Below are 14277 nucleotides of genomic sequence, written 5' to 3'. Positions count from 1 at the left end.
GAGAGCGAAAGGGGGGGAAACTAATTTACACTCGTCTACAGCCCGCGGATTCCTTTCTTCAGCCGAGAGCGAGGCAGCGGGGTCGAGCACTGGTGTGATCGAAACTCCCAGACCTCTGGCGCTCGGATAGGACGCTTCCTATAAGATTAATTGGTTTTGTTTGTAAATCGGTTCATTACAAGTTAATTGCTGTTAACACTGGGGAAATGAGTGGCTTAAAAGGGCTTGACCCCCACAAGAGAAGGTCTGGTCCGGTGAATGTGTGACCATTTCCTTACCGACATTTTCCAGGGTCAGGAGGGGTCAGGGGAGGGCAGCTAGTGGCTTTGTTGGTTTTGTGAGAAGCGAAAGGGACTTTGTCATTCAGGGACATGCAGCATCCAAGATCTGAGCCTGCCCAGCCAAGAACCTGCCTGAAAGAACAAGGAGAGTCAAGGATGGAACTATTGAAATGAAAGCACACTTCCTTCAGGGGTGAGCTCCCCCTCCCCCTCCCTCCAACCCCTGAAAACGGCTTGAGGGCAGTGGCTGTATCTATGGTTCTCCCCTGTTCTGTTCCTCCAGTGCTCATTAGCGAAAGCATGATGGTAAATCCCACATATCCCCTCTTTTACCCGGGTACTATAATAGACCTTTCTCCAAAAAGGGCCAAGCACTGAAAAAAGTAAAAAAAAAAAAAACCCACACTGCTCCAATGGAAAAGAATTTCTATAATACAATTTATACTGGTGACAAATCAACCCACAGGTCCAGCTCTCTTGACAAATCTATGCTCAGACCTCTTGACAACTTCATCTGCAGCTCAGCTGGAACTCAGCCACCAGGATGCAAGAATAAGGTAATGGGTTTAACATACATTTGGAAAATTGAAGAGCTTGAATAATTTTTCTGCACTGTTTTTGGTGAGGGTAAATAATAATATTCATTATTTGCAACAGGTTAAGGACCAAACCTGTTTGAAATACACAGGCTTACAATAAAAAAAGAAAACTGCATATTTATATACAGGCTGACCCTGTGGCACAACATGTAGTGTTGCATTCAAATACATACACACACACACACACACAGGTGCTGGTCATAAAAGTTGATTTATTTCAGTAATTCAATTAAAAAAGTGAATGTATATTATCCTCGTTCATTACATACAGACTGATATATTTCAAGTGTTTATTTGTTTTAATTTGATGATTATAACTGACAACTAATGAATACCTCAAATTCAGTATCTCAGAATATTCGAATATTACTTAAGACCAATACAAAAAATGGATTTTCAGAAATGCTGGCCAACTGAAAAGTATGAGCATGTACAGCACTCAATACTTAATTGGGGTTCCTTTTGCCTGAATTACTGCAGAAATGTGGCATGGTATATAGTCAATCAGTCTGTGGCACTGCTCAGGTGTTTTGAGAGCACAGGTTGCTCTGATAGTGGCCTTCAGCTCTTCTGCATTGTTGGGTCTAGCGTATTGCATCTTCCTCTTCACAGTACCCCATAGATTGTCTATGGGGTTAAGGTCAGGTGAATTTGCTGGCCAATTAAGAACAGGGAGACCATGGTCCTTAAACCAGGTACTGGTAGCTTTGGCACTATGTGCAGGTGCCAAGTCCTGTTGGAAAAAGAAATCTGTATCTCCATAAAGTTGGTCACCAACAGGAAGCATGAATTGCTCTAAAACTTCCTGATCAATGGCTGCTTTGACCTTGGACCTCAGAAAACACAGTGGCCCAACACCAGCAGATGACATGGCACCCAAACCATCACTGACTGTGGAAACTTTACACTGGACCTCAAGCAACGTGGATTCTGTGCCGCTCCTCATCTGCTTTTGCAAAGAAAATGCAAAATTTACTTTCAACAGAGAACATAACTTTGGACCACTCAGCAGCAGTCCAGTCCTTTTTGTCTTTAGCCCAGGCGAAATGCTTCTGATGCTGTCTCTTGTTCAAGAATGGCTTTACACAATGGCTTGATATTGAACCTTTTCACAATATTCAAATTTTCTGAGATACTACATTTGGGATTTTCATTAGTTGTCAATTATAATCATCGAATAAACAGAAATAAACACTTGAAATATACCAGTCTATTTGTAATGAATGAGTATAATTTACAAGTTTCACTTTTTCTTGAAATAAATCAAGTTTTTCATGATATTCTAATCATGTATATATGCCCATGTATATATATGGCAAGCCCATGTATATATATGGCAAGGGACCATCCAGCTTTTTTTTGTGTTGTGTTTTTCCCACAAAGTGGGTACGCGTTGGTAGGTGGATTTGCTACTCAAAAAAAGTGTCCAAAGGTGTAAGTGTGTGCCACCCTGTGAAGAATGTGCTCCTGGGTGTGTTCCTGCCTTGCACCCAGTGATTCCGGGTAGGCTCCGGACCGGATAAGCGCTTACAGACAATGAATGAATGAACAAATTAATGTTACCTTAAATATTTACAGAATTTAATGAAGATTGATTTAATGACGTGTTTATATACTGAAACAGATATTGGACGGAAACTATAATTACTGAACATCTTCAAGAGCTTTGGAAGTGTTAAAGCCAACACTGACATGCATCAAATCACAAATATGCTAATACTGATGTCTAAAATGATTCTATTGATGCTTATATTCATGTTAATATTTGTGTTTTGAAAAACATGGTGGCTGCACAGACTTTGTTACAAATACTTTTCAGAAGACTTTCAAACTTAGGTCTAGTGCTAAATATCTACCCCCAACTCCACAAATCAGCAGTGGCTGCATCCCGAGAGGAAGAAACTCTGGACTCAGGAGAACACAACAGGTTCTCATTATTAACCTCCTAATAGACAGCACAAGCCTGGCTCAATTCCCGAAGGCCTCTCTTGCAAATACAGTAACTGATTTGAGGAGACCACCTGTCTCCATGTGGTCCCCTTAGAGAGCAGAGCATCGACCCCACATCAACATCCATCAGATTAAGTTCTATATGAGTGTCATCATGCCAAAAATGGATAGTAGTCGAGACTTTGGAAGGCTGCAGTACGCAAAGATGTATGTATGGTTGTGTCAATTGTTACGGCATCAGTTGCACCTAAGGAAGCTACAGTTTTCATGTTTTCTTGGTGCCATTTAACAAATGTAGATTAGGTTTTCCAGGATGGCATAACAAGCTTGGAATTTCATATTCTGTATCATTAATTGGTAGTTGCAAGCCATGAATTGCCGCCAAATCTCTCACTCCTGCAGCATTTAGCATTGTGCAGTCAAAGGCTGTTCACACCCATCATCTGTCCTCCCATTTTGTTTTGAAGAGGGGAAAAAAATCATTTTGCAGTTTTGCCTTGTGCCGTACAGTCCCGGAAATCTGGCTTGCAACATAAACATAAAATTCCACTCCGGATTACTGAACACTTTCCAACTGTTTGTGTTGAGCAAGTCTTAGTGCAGTTCTGTTTGCAAATAAAACATGGGCTCTTCAAGGTACAGCGAGTGCTGGCGACACTAATCTTCAGCACCTGCCCTGGCACTCCTCATGGAAAGTACTTGACTTGCCTTGGCACTACTCTTGGAAACTACTTGACCTCAGGACTGGCACAGGCATGGCCAATAAGTAAAAATGCTTTCACCACGCTCCTAGTGATCCAATACAATGACTGCTATTTCTGGGAAATAACAAGCTTTCAATGGCAGATTTCACGCAGTAGGCAAACATGATTGCGGACACTAATTTCAGTAATGCAGTATTAGCGTTCTTGTTCTAAATAACAGTTATCATAATGATGATGAGGTGTGAGAAAACAACATAGGCTAACCTTAAAAGATTTGGAGTTAGTTTCATGTAAAAAAAAGTATTTTAACAAGAAATATGTATATGATGGCTGTCCATATGACCCCAAAATGATCATTTAAAGGTTAACATGTTTGTGTGTTGTTGTCTGAAAATGTACCATGAGCGAATAACCAGTCAAATCCACGGCTGAGCATTTCAGGTTTATAACTTCTGTGTTCCAAATACAGTCTCAAATGGGCAAATTCAGACAGATGGGATATTTTATATCATAAATCTAAAGAACCAATCATATATACTGGGCTTTCAAGCTGCAGCTGAGTGGCAGATTTAGAGGTGGGGCCTAATGGGGCATCTCTGTAAATTTTTGCATACAAAATGAGAGTAAGTGAGTTAAATATAATACATAAACATAGATATATATATAAACTCCACTAACACAGAGTCTTCCATATTGTTGCTGTGCCTCACGTAATAATTGTATGTCATAATATTCATAACTGCATGACATCATTATGTAAACAAGACAGGATATCATTATTAACATGTTGTTTTAATTTTACATTTTCATCTAAAAATGATATCTATATTATTGTGAAAACATGATAGGCACATATGAAATCTAGTCTTTTCCTGTTCCTGAAAAGTTAGTTTTTTGCCGATGTGTTTTTATTCAGATAGCGACAATACATTAAATCATTCTGTACATTAGTTTGCAACCTAATATTTATTATTTTACTTAAATCACAGGCTCCAACCACACAAACAATTAGAAATGATATAAACAGATTAAATATAAACTGGGAGTAGTATAGACTAGTGTTTCCTGGTGATGTTCAGGGGGAAAAAAACAAACAAACCCCAGACAACATGATGTTCTTTTCTTCTCCATGGGTTCATAAAGCACTGAGCAAGTCTCCATTACGTGGCCTGTAATGAACACTATAGAGCTTTTTAACTGTATACTTCTCACAATTCTGGGAGCCAAAAACGTTCCCATGTCAAGTGAAGCTTCCTGCCCTGATATTGTTTCCTTATAGGTGGGTGGCATTCTTGCCTACCTAGACGGATTTAGAAGACAAGCACCCATTTAAAAGCCTGCCTGAGAGAGGGAGAGAGGGAGAGAGGGAGAGAGAGAGAGAGAGAGAGATGGCCCTAGGAACGGTCCCCCGTTATTGAATGAAAATAAACACTCCGGGAAGGTGCGGGACGGCCCCTCGTTCACAGCATTTATTAATTTGTTTAGGGCAGAGGAGAGAGAAGAGGAGTGGCCTCTTAAGGGGGGGGGGGGGGGGGGGGGGGGTAGTGAGTAGCTGAAGGGAAAGTAATCTAAGAGGCTAATGATCTTTGGCTTTACAAATGGGTGGGAGAGAACATGGGCTGAAACCAGATACACCCCGAATCACCCTCGAAGGTACAACAGGCTTTGTCCCACAGGAAAAGACAAGATGGCAGTGGATGGGGGGGGCCATTTCTCCTGCGTGACCACAAGCCCTGAAGGTAGAGCAGATTCATCAGGCTGCTTTTTGGGTTTAACAGCCTTGAGTCTGCATCAGTAATCTGCATATTCTGGAACTGACCACTTGTCTATGGCTTAGTCTAAATCTTTCCATTTTCCAAAAATATTTCCATTTTTGCCAATTGTAGTTTATCATTTGAACACAGCAGATGTCCTTCACATTGTATGAAAAATTAATGATGAATGGAGAAATAGAAATGCTCCAAAACTATTGGAATAAAATCTTTTTACATTGATGTCCATTGAAAGTTAAGGTTCCTGTAGTTTTTCAATATATTTTTGAAATATTTTTCTTTGAACAGCAACAAAAATATACATGTATTCTAAAATGGTGAATTGTGTGTTAAGAACATTTTAAAATAAATGATATGATCATATTTTGGTATAAAATTACCTTTCTTTTATGAACACAAATGTGTTGAGACTCACCAGCTTAAGTGCTGAGTTGTTTGAGGGATTTTAGTTTTCACCCTCTGCAGCACAAATCATCATCAAAAGATTGAGTCTCAAGAAATCTTTAAGGGTCAAAATGTAACAATAATAAGCAACACAGAGACAACAAACATCCAGTTGAAAACCTTTGTAATGGAAGGCATAATATTCACCTTTATCGGAATCAACAGTTGTGACTTGTTAGTTGTGTTTGGTTAAAGGCGAGATGCAGGAAAACTAAGTCACCCGGAGCATTGCTACCAATTTCTGTCAAAAGTACAGGCTTCGTGCTTCATGTTTCCTTCTGTTCTATGAGGAGAGGCAAAGTAGAAATGGAGATATCAGAATTTAAATGCGATTATCAAATACAGTGGAACCTCTACTAACGAACGCCTATACTAACAAACTTTCCAAGATACGAACCGGGTATTTGAATATTTTTTGCCTCCACCAACAAACCATGACTCTAGAAACGAACCCGAGCCTCCGCTGAGCCGACGGCTGGAAATGGCCACTGACCCCAATAGGAGTCTTCCAGCGCTCTCAGACTTGAGTGAGCTTTAAGATTAGCAAATTGTAGTTTTAGCAATTTAGCATTAGTGTAAATAGCAGACAACGATATTCGTGCTAAGTTAAGCCGTATCTACGCTTCGTCTCCCCACATTCACCCACCTACTCTCCGTTATTCCACCCACCCCCCACCTCCCGTCATACAGCCAGTGCCTGTGTTACTCCTCCAGCCAGTCGTCATGTCTTCAAGGTAGCGATGTGTAACCACTTAAAACTTTTTTATTTCTTTTTATTACTGTTACCACTGTATTTCTTTTTTATTTTTAGTAATGCTACATGTAATTTTTTTTAGAGTTTTGTAAACATATATCAGTGCAAAAAGGGTCACTTTCGGGGTGGGGGCTGGAACGCATTAATTGCTTTTCCATTATTTTAAATGGGGAAAATTGACTCGAGAAACAAACTTTTCCACTTACGAACCGGGTCACGGAATGGATCAAGTTCGTAGGTGAGGTTCCACTGTATGTGTATGTGAGGTTCCACTGTATGTATGCATGAGTATAAGTGTGCTAAATGTGATGGAACAGGTGCTGAATTTATTTTGGTATTTTTATCTTTTTTGTCTATATAAAAAAGTTGGTATCTGACTCTTTAATACAAGCTGAATAGGGAAAGTTGGTGGGAGAAAGGTGAACTTGCTGGAACAGACGGATGAAAAAGAAAATATAAAGATATGACACATGGGCAAACATTGTTTCATGTGGCATATAAAGGCAAAATCAGAAGTATACAGAATTGGCCAAAATAGGACAAGAATCATGTTAATGAAACAAGATTTACCCATTCCTTTCATGTTTCTGGACTTGTGTAAAGCGCATATAAAAGAGTTGTCTGAACACAGTGAGTTTTTTCACAAAGCAGAAGACAACCACAAGCATTTACTATTAATGAGTCAACAAACACTTCCCTCAAAAAAAGAGCTGATGGGTGATTTTTTCTGTAATTGACCCCTTTGACCCCATCTGTCTCATATGTTGAATCCAGCATAAATCCAAATAAAAGAGGGAAGAATGATCCTTTTCTCTTTGCAAAGACAAGTTATACTAAACAGGGACTTAGCTCGCCTTAAACATTTTTTCGTCGCGCGGACGGCTAGTTTGGAGGGTGCATGTTTTAAAAACATTGCCAGTTTCTTTCCCAACTGGAAGAAAATTGTGGTTTAACACATCAGGGAGCTGTCATGGGGTAAATGCTATGTGCATATTCTAATGTGCATATTTCTCGCTCACATTCTTTCAGTAGTATTCACCGGCTGTCAGTCAGCAGGGCCTTTTACTGACGAGATGCTGAGCTGCCGATTCAGTCACCATGGTAACTTTGCAAGGTCTGTGTCACTGCAAAATCCATTTAAGGATCAAATTAATCGAGAGAGAGAAAGAGAGAGAGAAAGAGAGAGAGAGAGAGAGAGAGAAAGGGGGGCGGGAGGGAGAGGTATGTGCTGTTTGATTGCCGCTCCACACCTTGACAAAGGCCGTGGCACTGCAGAGCTGTCAGTTTCTGAAGAGAACAGTGTGTGTGTGTGGAAGCACTAAGGGAGAGCATTGATGGTGAGCCGTTATTTCATCCTTCAACTCAGGGCTAAATCAAAGGAATAGACTGTTTTGCATGACTGCCTTTCACTAATCGCACTGTTAACACTTTTGGGCGAAGCACATCTTGAAAAAATAAAATAATAAAACTTCATCATTTGCAACACAAATCAGTTCCCAACATCAAAATGGTCAGGCACTGCACAAACAGTAAAACAACATCAACCGAATATAAACTGGACGGAATTAAAACCCACTATAGGTATAAAAGAATGTGACACAATGACTACATATACGGAATACAAAAAAAGTTTCTGCAGTTTGAACAGCGCTAAATCTTGACGATTAGCATTAGTCTTTTAGTTTGGGTCAGGAATATCAAATCCTGGTCCAAAAGGAGAAAACAAAACAACCCTGTGACAGTGCTAATAGATTTTATTGTTGGCACTATGTTAATGACAATTCACATGAGCATTTTTGGAATACCTAATATTAATAATGCTAACCAAAGTTTAAAAGACATTTATAGGCACATAGCTGGCAAACTTCCATTTCTAACATCTTTCTAAAACACCTTGGTCAGACTGAAACTCAATCACTAACATCTACTACTTCTGGTCTGTTTGCACATTGGAAAAAGGTCTGGTGTTTGTATACAAGCCTGGCTCAGTAAATGGGAAAAGAACAAAGGGTCTCAGCCCTAAAAGAGGAACTTGAGGTGTAACGGACTTCAAATTCAGAAACCGCTAACTGCATTAAAGTATGAATTTGTTTCTGTAATAATTCAAACAATGAATATAAAAACAAATTAAATTTCAACCACAAACAAGCTAGAAAAAATTCTTTTGTCCATTTCTTTCACTTTTTAATTTCATAAATCATTTGAATACAGTGGTTGTCCTACATATTGTGTGACAATTTCATGATGATGGACCAATAAAAATGCACGAATATGAGTTCCATTGAAAGTTAAGAATGTTGGAGATAAATTTTTCTTTGGACTGCGATGATATTCAAAATTACAAATAAGCTTGGAAATCTCTCTAAAGTCAGTGTTAAAGATGAGGTCATCCCTGAAGGCCAAAGGGAACTGGTGGGAAAAGGCCAAAACACCATGGTTCACCTCCAAAGCCGCTTCCACGTAAAAAGCACAACTGTTTTTGAGAAGGAAAGAAATAACTGATTTTTATGACGTGTAAGTGATTTAGGCACTTGCTCAAGCTGCGCCTCATTTTAGTTTCTCCGCAGGGACCACTCTTTTCAGGGTTGCTGTAGAGCCACTATTGAAACCCTGTTGTCATCTGCATGCCTGGACAGGTACAGACCACCACAAGCGCTGTTATGGAGTGTACCTCTTGCTGAGCCTCAGCCAAGCTCGGATTTTTCCATTCCGTCCAGGAAAGGACATATTTCACCTGTGTGAGTGTATGACCCAGATATGTGCAACCTCTGACTCTGTCTTATTACAGGATATGCTGTACTTCCAAAGCAGGGACCTGATCAATCGCTATCCCGGCCCACTGACAGCCTCACAGGTTTCCGTAGAAACCAGTGACCCTACTAATGATCCTTATCACCAGTTGCCATGGACACAAGTAGCCCCCACCGGTAACTGTCGTCCGTAGCACAGATTAGAGGTGAACTCTTGCGACCTACGCTTCTACCTTGACAGCTTTTATGCACCCCCACCCTACCCTCAGCAAGAAAAAGGGATGACCCTTTTGCTTCATAAACTGTTAAAAAATTCCTTCTGAGACTTGTTTATGGTGCTATTCTACATATCTGCAGCAACTATTTTTACTTATTGTTTTAAAAAATAAAAAACAGTAACATTTGCAGGGGTTAGAAATCAGCTCCGCTTAACAGGCAAGAAATATGTCCATGTGTAAAAGGAAGCCAATAAAGGCGTAGTTTAATATATATAATTTTAGAACCAGGCCAGCTCTAGTTACTACACCAATCCTGCAAGCATTGTCATCCAAAAAATTGTGCTGGATCCTGCAACTCCCAAATGAGTTCCATGTTTTGATATTTTCTTGAGATCCTTACACATCTAGGCAATTACACACCAGACAAACAAAGTGCAATCCAAACATACAACTGTATTCACACTGCCCCTGGAAAAAAAAACAAAAAACAGAGAGAGAGAGTGTGTGTGTGTGTGTGTGTGTATTCGCTGGCCAATTACCACCACAAAAGACGAGCTCTACTTGCATCAACAAACACACAACCTCTTTCTTCCCCTCTCAAACAGGTTTCAGCAACCCTGCTCCTCTTAGGAGGCTGTGTCTCAGACAAGCCAAGCAAGGGCATCCCCAGCCGTCTAAGATGTCTGCCCAACGGCGGAATGACATGGGTGGGTGTCTGTTGAATGAGCGTTCGGCAAAGTCAGGAGCTCTACCTGTGGGCTTTATTGTGACTTTTGAAGACAGCTTTTCTTTGATGTTTATAAGGAAAGGTGAGACAAGCATTAGGTAGCTAGCCTGGGGCCTGACACTAAATCTTTACATGAGGCAAAGACTCCACAAAGAACAATAGTCCCTTTACATTCATTATTAGAAGCCATCAGTCACTTGTTTACATTGTCTCTCTGCAGGTGAAACACGGTTTGTTGGGCCTCTTTGTCACAGAGGAGGATACAAAGACAGTAACAAGGGCTGAGATCAGGTTCTCCATGCGTGTGAGTGAGTGTGTGTGTGCGTGTGATTGTGTGTGTGTGTTCACATGCTTGCAGATTACAACATGCCTTCAAACACACAGAAACGTCAACTTCTCATCAAATTTACACCCCCCCCCCCCTCCACTCACCTTTGTTGTGCTATGTAGGGGTTTGTCCACACAAAACATGACGGCGAGACCTGAAAACGTGTCAACTCAAGGTCTTAAATGACACCTGAGAGGATATAATTACACTAAAGGTGCTAATAGCATTTATCCAGTCCTGTGGAGACAACACCATTGAGGACCAAATAATGGGTGGTGTTCCCTTGCTTCAGAGCAGCTTTGTTGGTGTGGAGGTGATCGGAATAATAGAAGCAAGGACTAACAGGTGCAACGAGTGTGTCCTGTGACCGTGATCCTTCATCTCCCAAAGCAGGATTTCAAATTTTGGTTTTTAATCCACACCTTTACACGGAACAAAAGGTGGTTCTCTGTTTTCCCTCCACATTTGTTTGTTTTCCCTTGATAATGTGCTTGGCTGGCTCTGATTAAAGAGTGTTTTCATTGGAGAACATAGAGGCAAATCTCCCTATTAAAGTGATGACAACAGTTTACACCCCATTGTCACTGGACTTGGTGAACGAGTCCAAAGTTTATTTGTAGTGGCAAATGGAGGGCGATTCCCAGGACAGACTGCGGAGGCCTCCCAGTGAAAGAGGTCCGGGATAGCCAAATATTATGACTGACTCCTTCTTAAATCCCCAACCTCGTTCTAAACAGATGGATATCACGGATGCAGGATCTATTTGTGCTGCTTCTTCCCCAGTCGCAACAGCTTGACACAAACTGTGCATTGTCGCTAAACATGTCTTTGAAACAATTACAAAATCAGACACAAGACTGAGTCATTCCTGTTGCTTTGTCATACTCATATTTAACCATGGCCAAAACAAAGGCGCCCATTCATTAGGGACCTTGTGGTCTCTTTTGTAACAGCTTTCTGTGCCTTCAGCCGGATGAGCTAATTATTTGCACTGGAGACAGACATCGCTCAGAGTTGCTGTCTTGCTCTTCCCTCAGTTTTGGCAAGGTGCATACTTCAATCTGCTGTTAACTAGCTTAAGTTAATGCCATACACAACTGACTGACAAATCATTCTCAAATAAAAACCAAACTTCAATCAATCTACACTGAACAATCACTGGATTAGGATCACCTACCTTGTATCAACATTCATTGTCTATTTTATCAGCTTCATTGACCACACAAGAGCGCTTTGTAGATCTACAATTACAGAGTGTAGTCCATTTTTCTCTGCAAACTTTCGTATCCCCACTTCACCCTACTCTTCAATGGTAAGGATCCCCACAGGACCACCATAGCGCAGGTATGATTTGGGTTGTGAATCATTCTCAGGCCTGCAGTGACCCTGCTTGAGGTTTATATAGCCCCCAGTGTCACTGCTGGACTCAAAATCTACTAAGCAAAAATATCCAGCTAGCAGCATCCTGTGTCCACTAACAATCCAGGGACACCAGAGGCTCTGTGGCGGTACTATGGTGAAATGGGAGTCAAAGTGTATACAGAGGAACAGGCTGACTATAGTCTGTAATTGTAGAACTACAAACTGCTCCTGTGTGGTCAGTGGAACTGTTAAAAAGTACAATAAGTGTAGATACTCTTTGTAGAATCTGAAAATGTGAGAAACATTTGTAAGTATTGATGTACAGTTGTTTTTATTTTATGTCCTACACATGTAGGCCTTTCTGATAAGCTGAAAGTTCTTGTGATATATTGGGTGTAGTTAAGCATTTTTTTGGGCAACATATTGTCATTTTTAATACTACCATACAATGACAAGTGCACAACAATGTTTAAATTTTTAAATACTATTATACACATATTTACAAACAAATGCTTTAAAACTTATGTACACCTATCAACGACAGTTATATTAGAACCAAAGCCTGACTTTAGCATTGTTAGCATGGCTATTATAAGCAAGCCCACAGCCATATTATTGCTTGTAATTTAGTAAAATGTACAGTCCATCCTCAACGATCAGTTCTGGTACTCACTAACAGAAGACAGTTAGCATTATGGGACTGTGGTACTAAATGCTTTCCTTCTCTAGTAGCTACATCTTAGCTGAAGTGTTCCATTGAATACAGATGGAAAAACAGCTAGATCTTCTCCAAGCTGGACTTGCTGAAGTAATTCATCATGTGTCAGTGAAACTGGTTCTCTCTGGAAGGCATAGTACGGAATGTGGGAAAAGGTAATCTCCTGTTCCCTCTTATCTCTCGGTTAGCACGTCTTCATTTCTGCTGAGTGCTACATGATAACCCACACTTCGGCCCAAAGTTTGCACACATTCCACAGAGCCTTTTGAGGAGAATCAGGACACCTCAGCTGAATGCGATGGGCTGAGAAGGCTGGTCAAATGTCAAGCCCCATTGACAGGATGTTTTGTAAATAATGTGCAATAATGACTTTAAATACTTTCAGACAACAGTTTTACAACGCGGGTACTTTTTCCACACAACAAGAAGCTTTCTGGAGGTGCCTGGAGGCTAGGCTTGTCATGGAGGAGTAATAGGTCTCTTAGTTCAGCCTTGGCACTTGACAATGTTGCTGCTGCATTGAATTACAAACAGCCCATGGACAAGCCCTTCACTTCTTCAGGGATATTTAATCTGGTGATAAATTGTTTTGGAATTCAAGGCCTCATTGAACAGGCTATGTTTTCTTTCTTTCTTTTTTTTTTACTCCTTAGACAGGTTTCTCTCCTGGTGTGCTGGAGTATGAGGTTATGACAGCGAGCCTATCTGTCAGGCTAAGCCCACTTAAGAGTGAAAGCGTGTAGGGACTAAGTGGAATTAGGCTGGAGTAGACCTTGACAATAGAATGCACTGGAAAAGCAAACACTGCACTGACACCACTCAGTGCCACAAGGAGATAAAAACCAAGTGACCATTATGATAATATCTACAACACTTCCTGCAACCATTACCCAGAGAAAGAAGCACAGGAACATGGAACAGTAGTGCTGCCTTTCCACTCTGAGCCAATAAGTGAAAAAGCATTGATTTGTGGTACAAAGACTAAAAGTGGAGATGATTTTCACAAAGTTGAGCTCTTCCACTATTGTCACCAGATAAACTGAGAAAGCAGGGGAAGACCCTGCCTAGTCGCAGATTCTCTGACCAGATGGAGAGGAACGAGAGAGAGAGAGAAGAAGAGAGAGCAGAGTATAGAGCCAGGCTACAGAAAAGGGCCATGTGGCTGCGGCATGATAGGGCAGAAGAGGAACTTCCCTCATTTGCCAGACTTTTTCCTCTGTCATGCTCCAATCATAGGAGTGAAAGTGGAATCAAAAGCAGGGTTCGTTTGGTTCCTTAGAAGCTGCCCTTCCACTCAGAAACAGCCTTAACAAGGCAGTTTCTGGATGGTACTACATTAGGTCACTTTTTCCTGTCATTATCTTAATTAGTGCTGGGTGGAACGAGGGATTCTGCGTTTTAAACATGAGTTAATGTCAATGTGCGATAATGGCAAAGCGAAAACATATGAAAAAAATCTTAGCCACGTTCCTGCAGTAAATTTGCAGCTCATTAGTGGTGAGCAAGTGAAGTGACCATCCTGGCATGTGATGACCTTGGATCATTCCGAGTGTGGGGCTTTTGGTAATATTTCCTCGTTTGTTACCAGACAGATTGTTGGTCCCTTGTCCTCCCTGGCGGCGTGTCAATGTTGTCATTCCTTGCTCATGCGCTTGAGTAATTCTTTGAGT

At 40.8% G+C, this 14277-nt stretch overlaps 1 long non-coding RNA gene across 1 annotated transcript in view; it reads right to left on the bottom strand.

Annotated features, from left to right (window-relative positions):
* Window positions 1-294: 294 nt before the first annotated feature.
* Window positions 295-14277, bottom strand: part of LOC136698299 (uncharacterized) — a 50959-nt gene continuing 36976 nt past the window's right edge. The window contains exon 5 of the long non-coding RNA XR_010803078.1: window positions 295-413. This is a non-coding gene — a long non-coding RNA (uncharacterized lncRNA). The remainder of the gene's footprint in view (window positions 414-14277) is intronic.

The sequence above is a fragment of the Hoplias malabaricus genome, chromosome 1 (assembly GCF_029633855.1).
Source record: "Hoplias malabaricus isolate fHopMal1 chromosome 1, fHopMal1.hap1, whole genome shotgun sequence".
Lineage (NCBI taxonomy): Eukaryota > Metazoa > Chordata > Actinopteri > Characiformes > Erythrinidae > Hoplias > Hoplias malabaricus.
Note: the sequence above shows the minus strand (reverse complement) of the source record. Positions and strands in the feature narration are given on the sequence as shown.